General features: G+C 39.0%; 1 protein-coding gene and 1 long non-coding RNA gene across 7 annotated transcripts in view; one reads left to right on the top strand and one right to left on the bottom strand.

Annotated features, from left to right (window-relative positions):
• Nucleotides 1-15,773, bottom strand: part of LOC116569062 — a 161,512-nt gene that overhangs the window by 99,421 nt on the left and 46,318 nt on the right. The window lies entirely within an intron of this gene.
• The window catches only part of LOC116569060 (probable G-protein coupled receptor 141), a 51,602-nt gene that overhangs the window by 7,766 nt on the left and 28,063 nt on the right, over nt 1-15,773 (top strand). For 2 of the 6 annotated variants that reach the window (XM_032305023.1, XM_032305024.1), the window contains exon 1: nt 7,595-7,729. The exons of 1 other annotated variant lie outside the window; for it this stretch is intronic. The gene's annotated coding sequence lies outside the window, so the exon portion shown is untranslated. Of the gene's footprint in view, nt 1-2,462; nt 2,502-7,594; nt 7,730-15,773 lie in introns of those variants that run through there. 3 more of the 6 variants (XR_004276838.1, XR_004276835.1, XR_004276837.1) reach the window with 3 other exon arrangements.

The following is a 15,773-nucleotide window of genomic DNA, read 5'->3' as shown; positions in this document are numbered from 1 at the left end:
AACAAGATGGGATTGGGAGGGAGACAAACCATAAGTGACTCTTAATCTCACAAAACAAACTGAGGGTTGCTGGGGGGAGGGGGGTTGGGAGATGGGGGGTGGGGTTATGGACATTGTGGGGGGTGTGCTTTGGTGAGTGCTGTGGGGTATGTGGACCTACCTGGCGATTCACGGACCTGTACCCCTGGGGATAAAAATATATGTTTATAAAAAATAAAAAATTAAAAAAAATTATATTCTCTGCTTGTGTGTTGCTAGTGTGATATGCAAGTGATTTTTGCAAATTAACAGGTAACAATTTGGTTTGCTAAATTAATAAATTTATTCTATTAGTGTGCCTGTACTCTTTGGAATTTTCATGTATAAAATCATGTCACTTGCAAATACAGACAGTTTTCTTCCTTCCTTCCTTCCTAATACTTATACCTTTTTGAGAATTTTATTTTTATAAGTAGTCTCTACACCCAATGTGGGATTTGAACTTACAGCAAGATCGAGAGTCACATGCTCTATCTACCCACTGAGCCAGCCAGCCACCCCTCCAGTATTTATATCTCTTATTGATTCTCTTGCCTCATCACACCGGCTTATGATAGATGTTAGATTAGGGTACCATATTGAACTGAAGTAGTGACAGAAGGCATCCTTTACTTAAACCTGATATCAAGAGGACAGCCTTCAACATTTCCAAATGAAACATGATGTTTGGGGTACAATTTTGTAAATATCCTTCTATTAGTTTGTCGGCTTTCTTTTTTAAACTCATGGATGGGGATGCCTGGGTGACTTGGTTAAACATCCAACTCTAGATTTCGGCTCAGGTCATGATCTCAGTGTCCTTAGGTGGAGCCCTTCACAGGCTGGGTGTGGAGTCTGCTTTAGATTCTCTCTCCCCGGGCGCCTGGGTGGTTCAGTGGGTTAAGCCTCTGCCTTCAGCTCGTTGAAGCCTCTGACCAGCCCGTTGGACTGGATGATGAGGCGCTGGAGCTCGGGCGAGGCGAGCTTGAGCAGCCCCAGGTCGGGCGATGCGAGCAGGCTGTAGGGGGGCGCGGTGCCTGGGGCGCCGTCGGTGCGCAGGGGGGCCGGGGGTGGCGCGGGTGAGCGCCGCCCCCACCTGCTCACTCAGGTTCAGCGTCAGCGCGTCTTTCTTTCAGGGTCATGGGATCGAGGCCCTCATCGGGCTCCCTGCTCAGCAGGGAGCTTGCTTCCACCTCTCTCTCTGCCTGCCTCTCTGCCTTCTTGTGATCTCTCTCCCTCTCTCTGTCAAATAAATAAATAAAATCTTTTAAAAAAAAAAAAGAAAGATTCTCTCTCTCAGTCCCTCTCCCACCTGCTCAAGTGAGTGCACTTTCTCTCTTTAAAAAAATATGAATAAATAAATAAAAGCATGGATTGATGTTGAATTTTTAAAAAATATTTTATTTATTTATTTGACAGAGATCACAAGGAGGCAGAGAAGCAAGCAGAGAGAGGGGGGGAAGCAGGCTCTCCACTGAGCAGAGAGCCTGATGCGGGGCTCGATCCCAGGACCCCGGGATCATGACCTGAGCCGAAGGCAGAGGCTTTAACCCACTGAGTCACCCAGGCACCCCGATGTTGAATTTTATTGAGGAATTTTTTTTTGTTGTCTATTTGAGATGATCATATGATTGTTCTCCTTTATTCTGTTTATGTTTGTTAATTGCATTCAATTTTCACATGTTAGACTATCTTGCTTTCCTGGAATAATTGTCACCTGGCCATAATAGATTATCATTTTAAAAAATATTTTATCTCTTTATTTGAGAGAGAGGGAGAGAAAGAGAGCATGAGTGGGAGGAGGGGTAGACAGGGAGAGAGAGAATGTCAAGTGGACTCCCCGCTGAGCACAGTGTCTGAGGCAGGGCTCCATCTCACCACTCTGAGATCATGACCTGAGCTGAAATCAAGAGTCAGATGGTTAACTGACTGAGCCATCCAGGCAGTTCTATTATCATTTTTTTTTAATCACTGCATTTTATTTATTAATATTTTGTGTAGAAGTTTTGTGTCTATATAAATGAGAGCTGGCCTCTCTTAGGTCCTCTATTAAGATGTTCTTGCCATTATTTGCTATCAAAGTTAGCAAGTAGTTAGATGACCTCAAAAAATAACTTGGAAAATTTTTCTTTGTTTTCTGAGCTCTAGCATATTATACGTAAGGTTGATTTTATTTCTAAATGTTTGGAAGAATTGAGTAATAAAACTGACAGGCATGGGAATTTCTCTCAAAGGGTTTTACAGATTCAGTTTATTTACTAGATATTAAATAAACTATTTGCATTTTGTATTTCTCCTTGTGGTATCTTGGCAATTTTGGTAAATTATGGCTTTTTAAATCGTTTCAACATTTCATTGAAATTACAACCCCCAAAACTGTTATGATATCTTTTTGTTTTCATTTTCTTTTTTTAAAATTATTTATTTATTTATTTATTTATCAGAGAGAGAGAAAGAGTGAAGACCACAAGCAGGGAGAGCAGCAGGCAGAGGGAGAAGCAGGCTCACTGCTGAACTGGGAGCCTGATGTGGGACTCAATCCCAGGACCCTGGGATCATGACCTGAGCCAAAGGCAGCTGTTTGACCAACTGAGCGGAGCTTGCACTTGACCCTGCATAGAGCCTCAGTCACATGCTCCTTGTTTTGCACCTTGGTACAGATGGACATGATGACAAGTCATGTGGATCCTGGATGACAGCCAATGTGGATCCTGGTCACTGTGCCCTGGGGCTTTCCAAAGGCCTCCACACACCTTTTTAGAGCCTGTGAGCTCCAGCGCAGGACAACATCTTGTGGGTAACGATGCTGTGGAAAGGGTGTAACTGCAACTCTGATGGGAAAACCATCTTTGCCACAGCTTTTCACCAGGGACATTTGGCACAAATACATGCAGCCTCCAGGGCTTCAGAGAGTGGATCACATTCATCCGACACCGTAGAGCCGTACAGTGAGAACTCATCGACTTTTGCCTTCTTCTGACCCAGGTCAAAATGCAGATCTTGATGTCAGGGACATTTCTGAAGAAGCGAGGCTTCTAGAAGAACTACGTGTGCTTACAGTACCAGTAACACCCAGCGAGGTGTTAACCCATGGTGAAACCAGGATCTTCAGTGGTGCAGTGAAGAAGAGGTTACTTTCAGCTTTTTACTCCTAAAAAAAGCATTCAAGTATGGCTTTAGCTGTGTTCTGAAAGTTCTGATTAAGTTGAATTGTCATTATAATTCAAAGAAAAATATTTCCTGATTTCCATTTGTATTCATTTTTTAATGTTTGAATTATTATTATTATTATTTTAAGATTGTTTTTACTTATTTGAGAGCAAGACAGCACAAGCCAGGAGTGGGGGAGGAGGGGGAGGGAGAAGCAGACTCTCCCTACTTGGGGCTTGATCCCAGAATCCTGAGATCATGATCTAAGCTGAAGTTAGACGCTTAACCGCCTGAGCCACCCAGGCATCCCTAGTGTTTGAATTATTTAGAAGTATATTAAGTGTTTTTCAAAATATAAAGTTTTTTATTATTACCTTGTTTCATTATTGATTTCTAGCCTAGCTGTACTGTTGGCAGAAAATATACATTGTATAATTTTACCTTTTTAATATTTTTTAAGATTTCTTTTAGAGTCATCATTTGGTTAATTGACTTAGCATTTGATGTGCATTTTGCATTTTCTGAGTATAAAGAACGTAAATCAGGTGAACTTTATTGATTCCATTGTTCAAATCTACTATATCCATGTTGAATTTTTGTCTGCCTCGTATATTAGATACTAAGAGACATCTGTTAAAATTTCACAATGATAATGGATTTGTCCATTTTCCTTTTAGTTGCATCATTATTTTGCTTTATATAGTTGGAAACATTATTAAGTGCAACAAATTTACAACTCTAATGTTTTGGAAAGATTAACTCTTTTATCATAATAAAATGTCCTTTTTTCATTGCCAACAAAGTGTCTTGCCTTACAGTCTAATTTATCTGGTAAGTATATAAAATACAGCTATGCTGGCCTCAAATTCTTTTTTCATTCATTTATTTCAGGGTTTTTGTGTTGTTGTATTTTAGGTGTGTCTCTTAATCAACATTGAGTCACATGTATTTTTTTTTCATCTAGTATAAAAAACTTTGTTTTTGACTGCTCACCCATTCATATATTATTATATTGGGGGGGTTCTATAATTCTTTTATTTCCTCTTTAAATATTGCTTCTCGAAATAAGTCAATCAGTGAAACACAATTATCATATGACCCCACTCATATGTGGAATTTAAGAAACAAAACAGAAGATCATAGAGGATGGGAGGGAAAAATAAAACAAGGTGAAATCAGAGATGGAGACAAACCATAAGAGACTCTTAATCGGAAACAAACTGAAGGTTGCTGGAGGGGAGTGGGGTGGAAGAATGAGGTAATTGGGTGACGGACATTAAGGAGGGCACGTGATGTAACACCAGTGGGTGTTACATAAGACTGATGAATCAATGACCTCTAACTCTGAAAGCAATAATACATTAGATGTTAATTAATTGAATTTAGATTAAAAAAAAAAAAAGAACAAACTGATGGTTACCAGAGGGAAAGTGGGTGAAGGGATAGGTAAAGTAGGTGATAGGGATTGAAGAGTACACTTACAATGATGAACACCGAGTAATGTATAGAAAAATAACTAAGTAAGTAAGTAAATAAATAAATAAATATTGCTTCTGCCTCGTTCTTTCTCTTCTCTCTTTCTAGGACATCAATTATGAACATGTTAGAACTTTTCCCTGTGTCTTCCTTGTGATTTCATGGAACTTTTTTCCTTTCTTCTCTCCTCTATTCTTCAATCTAATATTTTCTTCTGACTTACTCTAGTTCCATCTTCTGTGTCTCATTGTCTATTAGCCCCTATCAATAATTTAATTTCATTATTTTATTTTTCTGTTTCAGAACTTCCATTTGAATTTTAAAATATAGATTCCAGAATAAATATAAAATTCTCTATATTTCACCTTATTTCTTCAAACTATTAATCACGGTTACTTTAAAGTCCCTCAATTTGGATCTTCTTACGCATTTGTTGCTATTCTATATTTATTTTCATGATCTTGGTTATTAGGTCTTATCTTTTTTTTTTTTAATTTTATGTGTTTATTTGTCAGAAAGAGTGAGAGAACAAGCATAAGCAGGGAGAGCGGCAGGCAGAGGGAGAAGTAGGCTCCCTGCTGAGCAGGGAGCATGATGAAGGACTCTATCCCAGGACCCTGGGGTCATGACCTGAGCTGAAGGCAAACATGTAACAGACTGAGCCACCCAAATGCCCCTAGGTCTTATCTTCTGACATGCTTATAAATAGTAACTGAAACTTGAGGAACTCCCTTCCATTTGTTAGGTGGGATACTGCCTGATTGGTGGGTCTCTTAATAAATCCAATTGTACCTTCAAATTAAAAATACATATATTTACTGGAACTTGAATATTATGTATAAAAATTTTCAGGGCCAATTTACTGCTCTAGATAGTGTTATCATTCTCCACAGATTACTTTTGTTTGGGGTACGAGGGAGACTGTTATGATGATGGTGACTCCTAACCTATCCAATGATTATCTTTTTACCCAAGTAATTCAGTTGCTTAGAAACTGGGCTTTAACCTTGTCATGGCACAGCATTTCTAGTTCATGTCTTCTCCAAAGGTGTAGTCCTACAAATGTTCCTGTCAAAAGCCTAACTATAAGGGCACCACTCTCTCGGTGGTCCCTGAACTTTAATTTTGTCCAGAAACCAGTTCACTGCAGCACCTGGGTGGCTCAGTCAGTTAAGCATCTGCCTTTGGCTCAGGTTATGACCTCATGATCCTGGGATCAAGCCCCAAGTTGGGCTCCCCGCTCAGCAGGAAGTCTGCTTCTCCCTTTCCCCCAGACTCTCTCTCTCTCTCACTGTCTCTCAAGCAAATAGATAAAATCTTAAAAAAAAAAAAAAAGAATCAGATTCACCATTTGTACTTCCCTTCCCCTGGGGATTTTATTTTCTTTCAGGTTTTCACAGCCTAGCCAGCTTTCTATAGCCTTCAAACCAACAGATTTTATATTCTATCCAATTTTCTTCATTGTTCTCAGGCAGGTTTGTCTGGAAGCCTTCTCTACCATTACTAAAAACTAAAATTCCTCCACCATGAGTTATTTTGAAACATGTAACATTTTTACTCCTATAACACAAAGAATGCACACCTGCTGAAACTGAAGACTTTCCAGAAACTAAGAAACAAAAGTCGGGTGCACTAATAACATTATGCTCAAAATGAGAAATGTGAACACTAGGAAACAGGAATTGCAAAATGTTTGCCTAGAATATTCTTCAGCATCAGAGACCAGAAATCATCACAAATTACCAAAATTATCATTCTAACTAGGGCCTTTAAAGTAGAGAGAACCCAGGGACCATGTGTTTGATGTCTGCATATTTTTTTTTAATGCAGAAATGTCAAATTAGAGCTAAAAACTGGAGTACACTTAAAATGTTGATATTTAAAATTAGCATTTTAAACCCACAGATTTCTATACATTACCATATGATTTACAAAATAATTATAATACTTATAGAATACTATAGTGTTATATAATATGACAGATAAATTACAGAAGTTTGAGGAACTTCTTTTTCTTCTGTTCTTTTTAAGTTTTATTTACATGTTTTAAAGAGAGTGAGCAAGTGGGGGGAGGGGCCCAGGGAGAGAGAATCTCAAGCCAACTCCTTGCTGAACCCAGAGCCTAGCACAGGGCTTGATCTTATGACCCTGAGACCCGGACCTGAGCCAAAATCAAGAGTCAACTGAGGGTCACCCAGGGGCCCCAAGGAACTTATTTTTCTTTCAATACTTCCCATTTATCTCTGTAACTGTGTGCATAATTTCTTCTGGAGATAATGTTAAGAAGTCTAAAAAGTGAGGCTGCAGATAGCCATACTAATCTTACAGTCAATATTATATATCAATGACAGAGCTAATCACCAAAATTTATCATCAGAATAGTAGTTCTAGGTCTCCAAGGAGCTACAGAAAAACTCCATAAATGTTCTAAAGGAAATATTATATATGTATAATCTTTCATCCCAAACACAACACACAGTTTATCTCTCCTTTTCTGTTGTTGTTTTTATTTATCTGACAGAGAGAGACACAGAGAGGGAACACAAGCAGGGGAGTGGGAGAGGGAAAAGCAGGCTTCCCGCCCCGCAGGGAGCCTGATGTGGGGCTGGATCCCAAAACCCTGGCTGGGATCATGACCTGAACCGAAGGCAGACGCTTAACGACTGAGCCACCCAGGCGCCCCTCTCCTTTTTGTTTTTGGTAATATCACTTTTTCCCCTATTATCTACAAAATTCAGTTTGAATGAATATTTTAAAAAATGGATTCTTACAGTAGTCATAAAACCTTTGTATTTCTTAACAATTGGCCTTGCTGTCATTTTGCAACCTAGACTTTTTATTTTGAGAGGTTGGCTTTTCAGTGCTAGTGTGTTTGACATAGTTTTGAGGTTTTGTGGTTGCTGTTGACACTCTGCGGAACTTAGAACACTTTGGTTTCCTTTCGCTTTAGCGAACTGGCCAGACCTTTTAAGTGCACGCAGACCTTGGGAGTGCCCAAGCAGGCTTATTGTTAGAAAAAAATCCTATATGGAATTCAGACAGGTGGCCCACCTCTGCACCTCCCTGAGACATCTAGCTTTTCCAGGTAAGTGCAGAAGACCTGGGGTGGGGGGCTCAGGAATGAAGGTTACGCATAAAGAGAGCATGCAATTTAAAAAAAAATTAAAATAAAAAAAAGAGAGCATGTAAAATTTGCAAATGAAGCTCTAATTCAGAATTTTCAGTTTTGCTGTAAAAAGCAAGTTTATTTACTCTGACCACAATTCCTCCTTTATAGAAAACACTGTCTAGTTCTTTCTGTGTAGTATGTACTGTTCTGAAGGTGACACCTAGTTTTTCTAAGTGGTTAAATATGAACAGAAGTGGTTTCAGAATCTGAAAAAAGAAAAAGGGAGCCTGGTAAACCATGATAGAGGTCTTCAGGGCATCTGATATTGCATTTACACATTATTGAAATGTTTCGTGTTTTTTTTTTTTTTCTTCATTATGAAAATCTTTAAACTCTATTACTGGTAATATTCTCACATATGATTTAAAACTCTTCTGGCAGCCCTAATCCATAGAAGGAAACAATCAATAGTAATCAGGTACTTCGAAATTTTTAAAAGAAGTACATTCAAAATAACATGTAATAATGGTTCTTGCTATTCTTTTATTCTATTTTTGTAGTAGTACATGACAGGAGAAAGATGAAAATAACTTTGAAATCACACAATTAAAAGAACAACATCTGTTCAAATAATTTTACATTAAGCTCCGTTTATACCTTTATTCCTTTTTATAAGAAGTACTGTACTTCAAATATGTGAAATAGAATATAAGCTTAAAACAGTAAGTTAGTAATGTACAGCTTGAGTTTGAGAGCTTAATATTGCTTCTTTAATAAATTTATAATATAATTTTGGATGGGTCACTTAGTTCCTGGATTTTAACTGGCTACATAAATGCATAATTATTTATCTAAGGAATTTTATTAAGGATCAGAATTACAACTCCTTGTTTTAATTTTAATTGGGCTTAAATCAACCAATTAGTCAATATTTTAACTGATCAACAGGAGTAATGAGAAGACCAATAGATGAGGAATCAGATAGTGTGTATCCTAGTCTTCTATTTTCTAGTCATTGGATGAGTGATTTAGAAAACACTTTTTAACCATTCAAGACCAGGGGTTGGCAAATTTTTTCTATAAAGGACTTGATAATAAATAGTTAGGGTCACGCAGACCAAAAGCAAAATTGAAGATAATATGAAGGTAATATGAAATCACTTAAAAATGTAAAAGCCATTCTTAGCTCACAGGCAGAACAAAAATGAGAGATGAGTTATATTTGGCCTCAGGGCCATAATTTTCCAGCCCCTGTTCTAGGCAATGATCTTCATCAATTATAAAATGGAAGACGTAGGAATTCATGGATGATACACAGGGTGATTCACCAATCACCTAAAATTGTATACAATCATTTGAGTGTATGTAAATATGTTATTTCTTTTCTTTTTTTTTTTTTTAAGAGTTATTTATTTATTTATTTGACAGACAGAGGTTACAAGGAGGCAGAGAGGCAGGCAGAGAGAGAGAGGAGGAAGCAGGCTCCCTGCTGAGCAGAGAGCCCGAAGTGGGGCTCGATCCCAGGACCCCGGGATCATGACCTGAGCCAAAGGCAGAGGCTTAACCCACTGAGCCACCCAGGCGCCCCTATTTCTTTTTTTTTAATATGTTATTTCTTAATGGGAAAAAAGGTCCACATATTTCATCAGATTTTCAAAGGGTCTGAAACCCATTTAAGGTCAAGGAGTACAGGGCTAGCTGATTCCTAAATATGTTTCCCAAATCTAAAATTCAATGAAATTTTTATTGGGTGTCTACTATGTCTAAGCCACTGTGCTAACACTATAGTAGATGTTAACACATTATGGCCAAAATAATATGTCAAAAATATATTAGATTGTAATATGCAGAAATTAGTGATACCCTTCAAAGTAATAACTTTGAGAAAAATTCTATAATTAGTCAGAAATTTCTGAGATATTATGTTGCAAAGTGTCTTCAAATCTAGTACGAAATATGTCAAAATATTAATCAAATATTCTACTGTCTCATCTTGTTTTTGATGACAATGGTATCCATCATGACAATCATAATCAAACGTAACCCAAGCAGAATCTCTTTCCTAAAAATATGATTTCCTTAAGAACAGGAGCTATGGGGCGCCTGGGTGGCTCAGTGGGTTAAGCCGCTGCCTTCGGCTCAGGTCATGATCTCAGGGTCCTGGGATCGAGTCCCGCATCGGGCTCTCTGCTCAGCAGGGAGCCTGCTTCCTCCTCTCTCTCTCTGCCTGCCTCTCTGCCTACTTGTAATCTCTCTCTGTCAAATAAATAAATAAATCTTTAAAAAAAAAAAAAAAAGAACAGGAGCTATGCTTTTCTCATCTTTGTATTTGGATACAATGTTTGTCACATACTAAGTATATGACTTAGTATGACTAAGTAAGTGCTCAACATCTCTGGAATGGATATATGAATGAATGAATGAATGAACGAAAAGATGAAGATACCATCATGCAGAGTATGTGCCATATATACTGAAGTCTTAGAACCCCAAATGCTCTAAGAACAGTTGCCAAGGCCAAAAATTGCTTCTCTTTTCAACTTTGGACATAACTGTGATTTCAAAATGCTTGGTCAACTAAAGATTGCAGTTCCTGGGGATTAAGCCATCTTTTTAAAAAAGATTGTTGACTATAATGCACATGTTACAGATGTTCTAGTAACCTAGTCTGTGGGATGGGGTGATAGGAGAATGATGTTTTGCTTAAGGCAGAGCAGCATGCTCAGCATCTGAGCCCTTCTTACTGAGACCAGTTAAGAGGTTGTACCAGCTGGAGCATTACACATAAATGGTAGGCTCCCTTGGGGATTCCAAAAGTCAGATCTAATAGAATTTAGGGTATCATGATGCTCCCTAATAAAGAAGTTCATCCTGATTCCCATTGCCTGGCCAGTTGATGGTGGCAAAGTCTGAGCGCCACTCACTGATGATTCCCCACAGCTACATGGGATCGAGAATGAGCTGGGATCCAAGTGTACCTCTCTTCTCTAGAGTTATGCCTGAAATGTCTTTATTCAAAAAAGTGCATCCCACCTCCATTCCTGCTTTTACTCCCCCTCCCCCTCTAAAAGCTGTTAGGACTAGAATAAATATCTTGGGCTTCAGAGGCCATACGATCTCTGTCACAACTACTCAGCTCCACAGGTGTTATGCCAAAGCAGCCACAGATAGCACATAAACAAATATCTGTGATCAGTTAAATATGTTATTTACAAAAACAAGTGCCTGGCCCACAGGCTATAGGGCTGGCCTGTGAACTATATTGAAGGCTTGATGACAACTGAAAAAAATTAGTGTTTTAGAGGGAAGTGAGAGCCTCAGAGTTTGCTAGAGCATCTCGCAGAACTCAAAGAAATACATCCTTAAGATTTTCCAGTTTATGAAAGGGTATGATAAAGGAGCAAATGAACAGCCAGATGAAGAGATACATAAGGCAAGACCCTCAGGGGGGGCCCAGAGCACAGGAGCTCTTGTCCCTGTTGAATTAGGGTACACATCCTCTCCTCTGCCAGAAGGGATATGTTCACCAACCTGAAAGCTATCCAAAGCCCCTACTCCCCTATTCTTGGAGAATTATGGAGACTTCCTCATCTGGCATGATCAGTTATTAACTCCATTTCCAGCCCCTCCCCCTTCTCTGGAGGATGGGGATGGGACCGAAAATTCCAAGTTTCTAACTGGAATTTGGTCTTTTTGGTGACCAGCCCCCATCCAGAAGCTATCTGGGAGCCCACTTAGAATCACCACCATGAAACAAAAGATGCTCCTAGTGCTCTTATCACTTAGAGATTTACAAGGGGTTAGGAAGTCTGGTGTCAGGGACTGGGGTGGGGGGGAGCAGAGACAAATATATGTATTTCTTATGATTTCACACCTGTACAACAGAACCCCTGTAATTTGTCACACACTGCCTAAGATTATTTTAATGCAGGTCTTATCTTTCCCCTAGGTTGTAATCTCCATGCAGAGCAGTGACCTATATCTAGCATAGACTTTATCTATGCAGGTGCCTAATTTAGAGAAGTTTAGATGGGATTTGGACAGGATATACAAGAATTAAAATAATTTGGCAGTCTCTCTCCTCATATACCATTATACAATATATCTTAAAAACATCTCTACCTAGAGCAAAATTATTTTTTTTTAAAGATTTTATTTATTTATTTTTCAGAGAGAAATCACAAGTAGATGTGGGGCAGGCAGAGAGAGAGAGAGAGGGAAGCAGGCTCCCTGCTAAGCAGAGAGCCCGATGCGGGACCCGATCCCAGGACCCTGAGATCATGACCTGAGCCGAAGGCAGCGGCTTAAACCACTGAGCCACCCAGGCGCCCCTAGAGCAAAATTATTAAATTAGCCTGTTTCAGATCTCTTTCTCATGAAACAATTATCATGTAAAACTTTTTAGGTTCAGACACCTGGATGGCTTGGTTGGTTAAGTGTCTGCCTGTGGCTCAGGTCATGATTCCAGGGTCTGGGGATCAAGTCCCATGTTGGGCTCCCTGCTCCACAGGGAGTCTGCTTCTCCCTCTGCCTCTCACCCCCTTCATTTTCTCAATCTCTCTTGCTCTTGTGCTCTCTCTCAAATAAATAAAATCTCAAAAAAAATTTTTAGGTTCTCTTAATTGTTTTCAGGAAAAAAATTTTTAATTTTAAGTAGGTATTGTCATACCTACTCCACTCTTTATTATATTATAGGTAGAGAGACATGTAGAAATACTCAAAAGATGTTTATGACCTCTTCTTTCTGGGAGACATTAATACTTTGAAAAGGCAAAATTTATCCATGTAAAACAAATGCAAATTTCATGTCGTTATGAGACTCTATATTTGTCCAACTTTTTAATGGCTTATAAGCAGAAGAAGGTATAATAATCTTTATTTTACTATTAATTTTTTTAGAAAATTTAATTAAAAGAACTTGAAAGTTTAATGCCATATTATCTTCACAGAAAAAGATCTGAAACAGGCCAATACTAAGATTTTGCTCTTGGCAGACATTTACAGAAAAAAATGGTTAGATAATTTTTATTAGATTGAATAAAAGAAAAAGAATGTTGAATAAAAATCATTAGCCAAATGATGTATAGGTAGATAGTTTTTTATGCCAGGTCTTAATACCATTAAGGCTTATTAGAAAAAAGTCTTTTATCGAGAGTACTAATTGCCTCCCAGAAGAACAGACTGAGTGGATTACACAAAAAGCTCTGTTCCAGGCTAGGATTAGATAGATCATTCTTCCTTTACACTGCTAATGACAGAATCAAAGATTAAGGTCACCTGGATAGTGTTGTTGGTCAGGAAAGTGAATTTTGTCTTCAGGTTCCAAGTTTTCCCTAGCAGCCTCTCTACTGGGGCATGCATTGCATCATGTGGACACTGAGTGCTGGGGTAATTTAATGAGTAAAAAGGTCAGTGAAGACAGATGTCAGGATGTTGGGACTCTCAACTGCGACTTGGTGTGTGAAATTTGGACTGTGATAGTCAGTTACATTAAGGCAGTGATTCTCAAAGAGGGTCTGTATCAGAATTACCTGATCAACTTGTTAAGAGCATCAATTTCAAAGTCTCCCCATAGATTCTGATCCACTGGTCTGAGAGGGTGCAGCAGTGTTTGAATGAGTTCCCTTAGTGGTTAGGTGCTGTTTTTTTCTCATCCCATGTTACTAACTTTCTATTTTTAAAAAAGATTTATTTATTTATGTGTGAGAGAGAGAGAGCATGCATGCACACGAGTTGGGGGAGGGCCAGAAGGAGAGAATGTCAAGCAGACTCCCTGCTGAGCATCCATGAGGTTATGACCTGAGCCAAAATCATGAGTGAGACACTTAACCTATGGAAACACCCAGGCGCCCCCTAACCTTCTATTTCAAGTGTGAATAGCATGGGCACAACTAACAGCTGCTCCAAGAGCTTGTGCCCCCAAGAAGGAGGAATACAGAAATTTCTAAAACATTCAGAGAGACAATCTCTGCATCCTGGCCCAGGTGCCCAGCCCTCTTAGATACATACAAGAGGGGCTATTGCAGGGGGAGTCATAGCTTTATTCCTTTTAGCGAGGCTTTCCTTAAAAAGTCATGAGCCTCTTAGCCTTTGTATGCTTCTGCAGGACAAACATATCTGCCATGTCCCACTCCTTGGTCTACTCCAATTAGCCTCATCTTTTGTGTCGGTAAAAGAGATCACATCTAACTCAAATGAAAATAGTAAGGATCAGAAGTATTAACAAATGAAAAATGCCCAGGACACAGTATTACTCAATAATTCTCACCCTTCTTCCCTCTTCCTGCCACTGTAGCATTTATGGTTCTTATCATAAAACAAACTATTCCCATCTCACTGTCCCATCTGTCAATGACATCCAGTCAAAGACCACCAGGACCCCTGTAGCTGAATGACTCTGGTTTATTACTCATTGCAGGGAAGGAGAACACACACCATGGGGATCCATGGGGTAACTCGGTCAGATGGTTATGAGAAACAATCAATTAATAGGATTTGGATTTTGGTAGAGTGATTCGGTGGTGGTCAGAAGGGGGGGCGGTCTAGGAAAGTAGAGGTTTGTTCCATACTGGATGTTGTCAGAAAGCAGAGGCAGTTTCATATTTTAGTGAAGAAATAGCAGTCATTAATTTTAACTGAAAAAGGGGAAAGTTTGGTCCTTCATGTGTGGCTCAGTGATCTTGCTTTTGTCTGTCCTTAGACAAAATCACAAAGGGGCCCATTACTGTCTCAATTATCAGGGTGACCATACCTGACTGCCTCTTTACTCTTTCTCACTTCTGAAATGAAAGAGGATGGGGGAAAAACCGGTACTTATTTTAGTATTTGTTTAAATAAAGAGATGAACAACTATAGACACTATGTCCAACATCACGCTAAGCTTTAACCCTCTCAGTATCACAGTATATTATATAGATAATATATGTATCATATATTATCTATGTAAAGTGGGGTTAGAAGCCAGATCTAACTGACTTCTAACACAAAAGCTTCCAGTCTGGTATGCTGTTACCATGTTGACACCACTGGAACCTATGAATGGATTTTAACCAATCACTCTAAATAAAATTGCTTTTGGGGTGCCTGGCTGGGTCAGTTGGGTGGAGTGTGTGACTCTTGATCCTGGGGTTGTGGGTTTGAGCCCCACCCTGGGTGGGGAGATTGCTTAAAAAAATAAAATCTATGGGGCGCCTGGGTGGCTCAGTGGGTTAAACCTCTGCCTTAGGCTCAGGTCATGGTCTCAGGGTCCTGGGACCGAGCCCCACATCGGGCTCTCTGCTCAGCAGGGAGCCTGCTTCCCTTCCTCTCTCTCTCTCTGCCTGCCTCTCTGCTGACTTGTGATCTCTGTCTGTCAAATAAATAAATAAAATCATAGAAAAAAAATCTAAATAAATTTATTTATTTATCTAAATAGACAAACAGATAAATTGCTTTCAACTTTACTTACAACAGAAAAAAAATCCTTTGATCTATAATCAGAGACTGGCAAAAAATTTTTTTGTAAAAGTATCAAAAACCGAATATTTTTGGTTTTCAGGTTATATAGTCCCTTATATAGTGGGAAAGAAGCCTTAGATCACCTATGAACAAATGTACGTAGCTGTGTTCTAATAAAACTTTACTTACAAAATCAGCTTGGAGGTAGGATTTGGCTGTTAATCTGTAGCTAGTAAACCCTTGATCTAGATTATAAGCAGCCAGAAATCCCAAAACTACTTGGATTTTTAAAAAATATATTTTATGGTTTGAATAATTAAGCATGTATAAATGGTAGGAGGTGCCTGGGTGGCTCACTTGGTTAAGTAACGCATTTGAGATTTGGGCTCGGGTCATGATCTCATGAGCCATGGGATGGAGCCGCACTGTGGGCTCTGCACTCGGTAGAGCATCTGCTTGAGATTCTCTCCCTTTCCCTCTGTCCCTTTCTCTACTCATGCACGTGTGCAGGTTTCTCTCTCTCTGTGTCAAATGAATCTTTAAAAAATACATGTAAATTGTTAATTAAAAAACTATAAATACA

This window comes from Mustela erminea, chromosome 11 (genome assembly GCF_009829155.1).
Source record: "Mustela erminea isolate mMusErm1 chromosome 11, mMusErm1.Pri, whole genome shotgun sequence".
Taxonomy (NCBI): Eukaryota; Metazoa; Chordata; class Mammalia; order Carnivora; family Mustelidae; genus Mustela; species Mustela erminea.
Note: the sequence above shows the minus strand (reverse complement) of the source record. Positions and strands in the feature narration are given on the sequence as shown.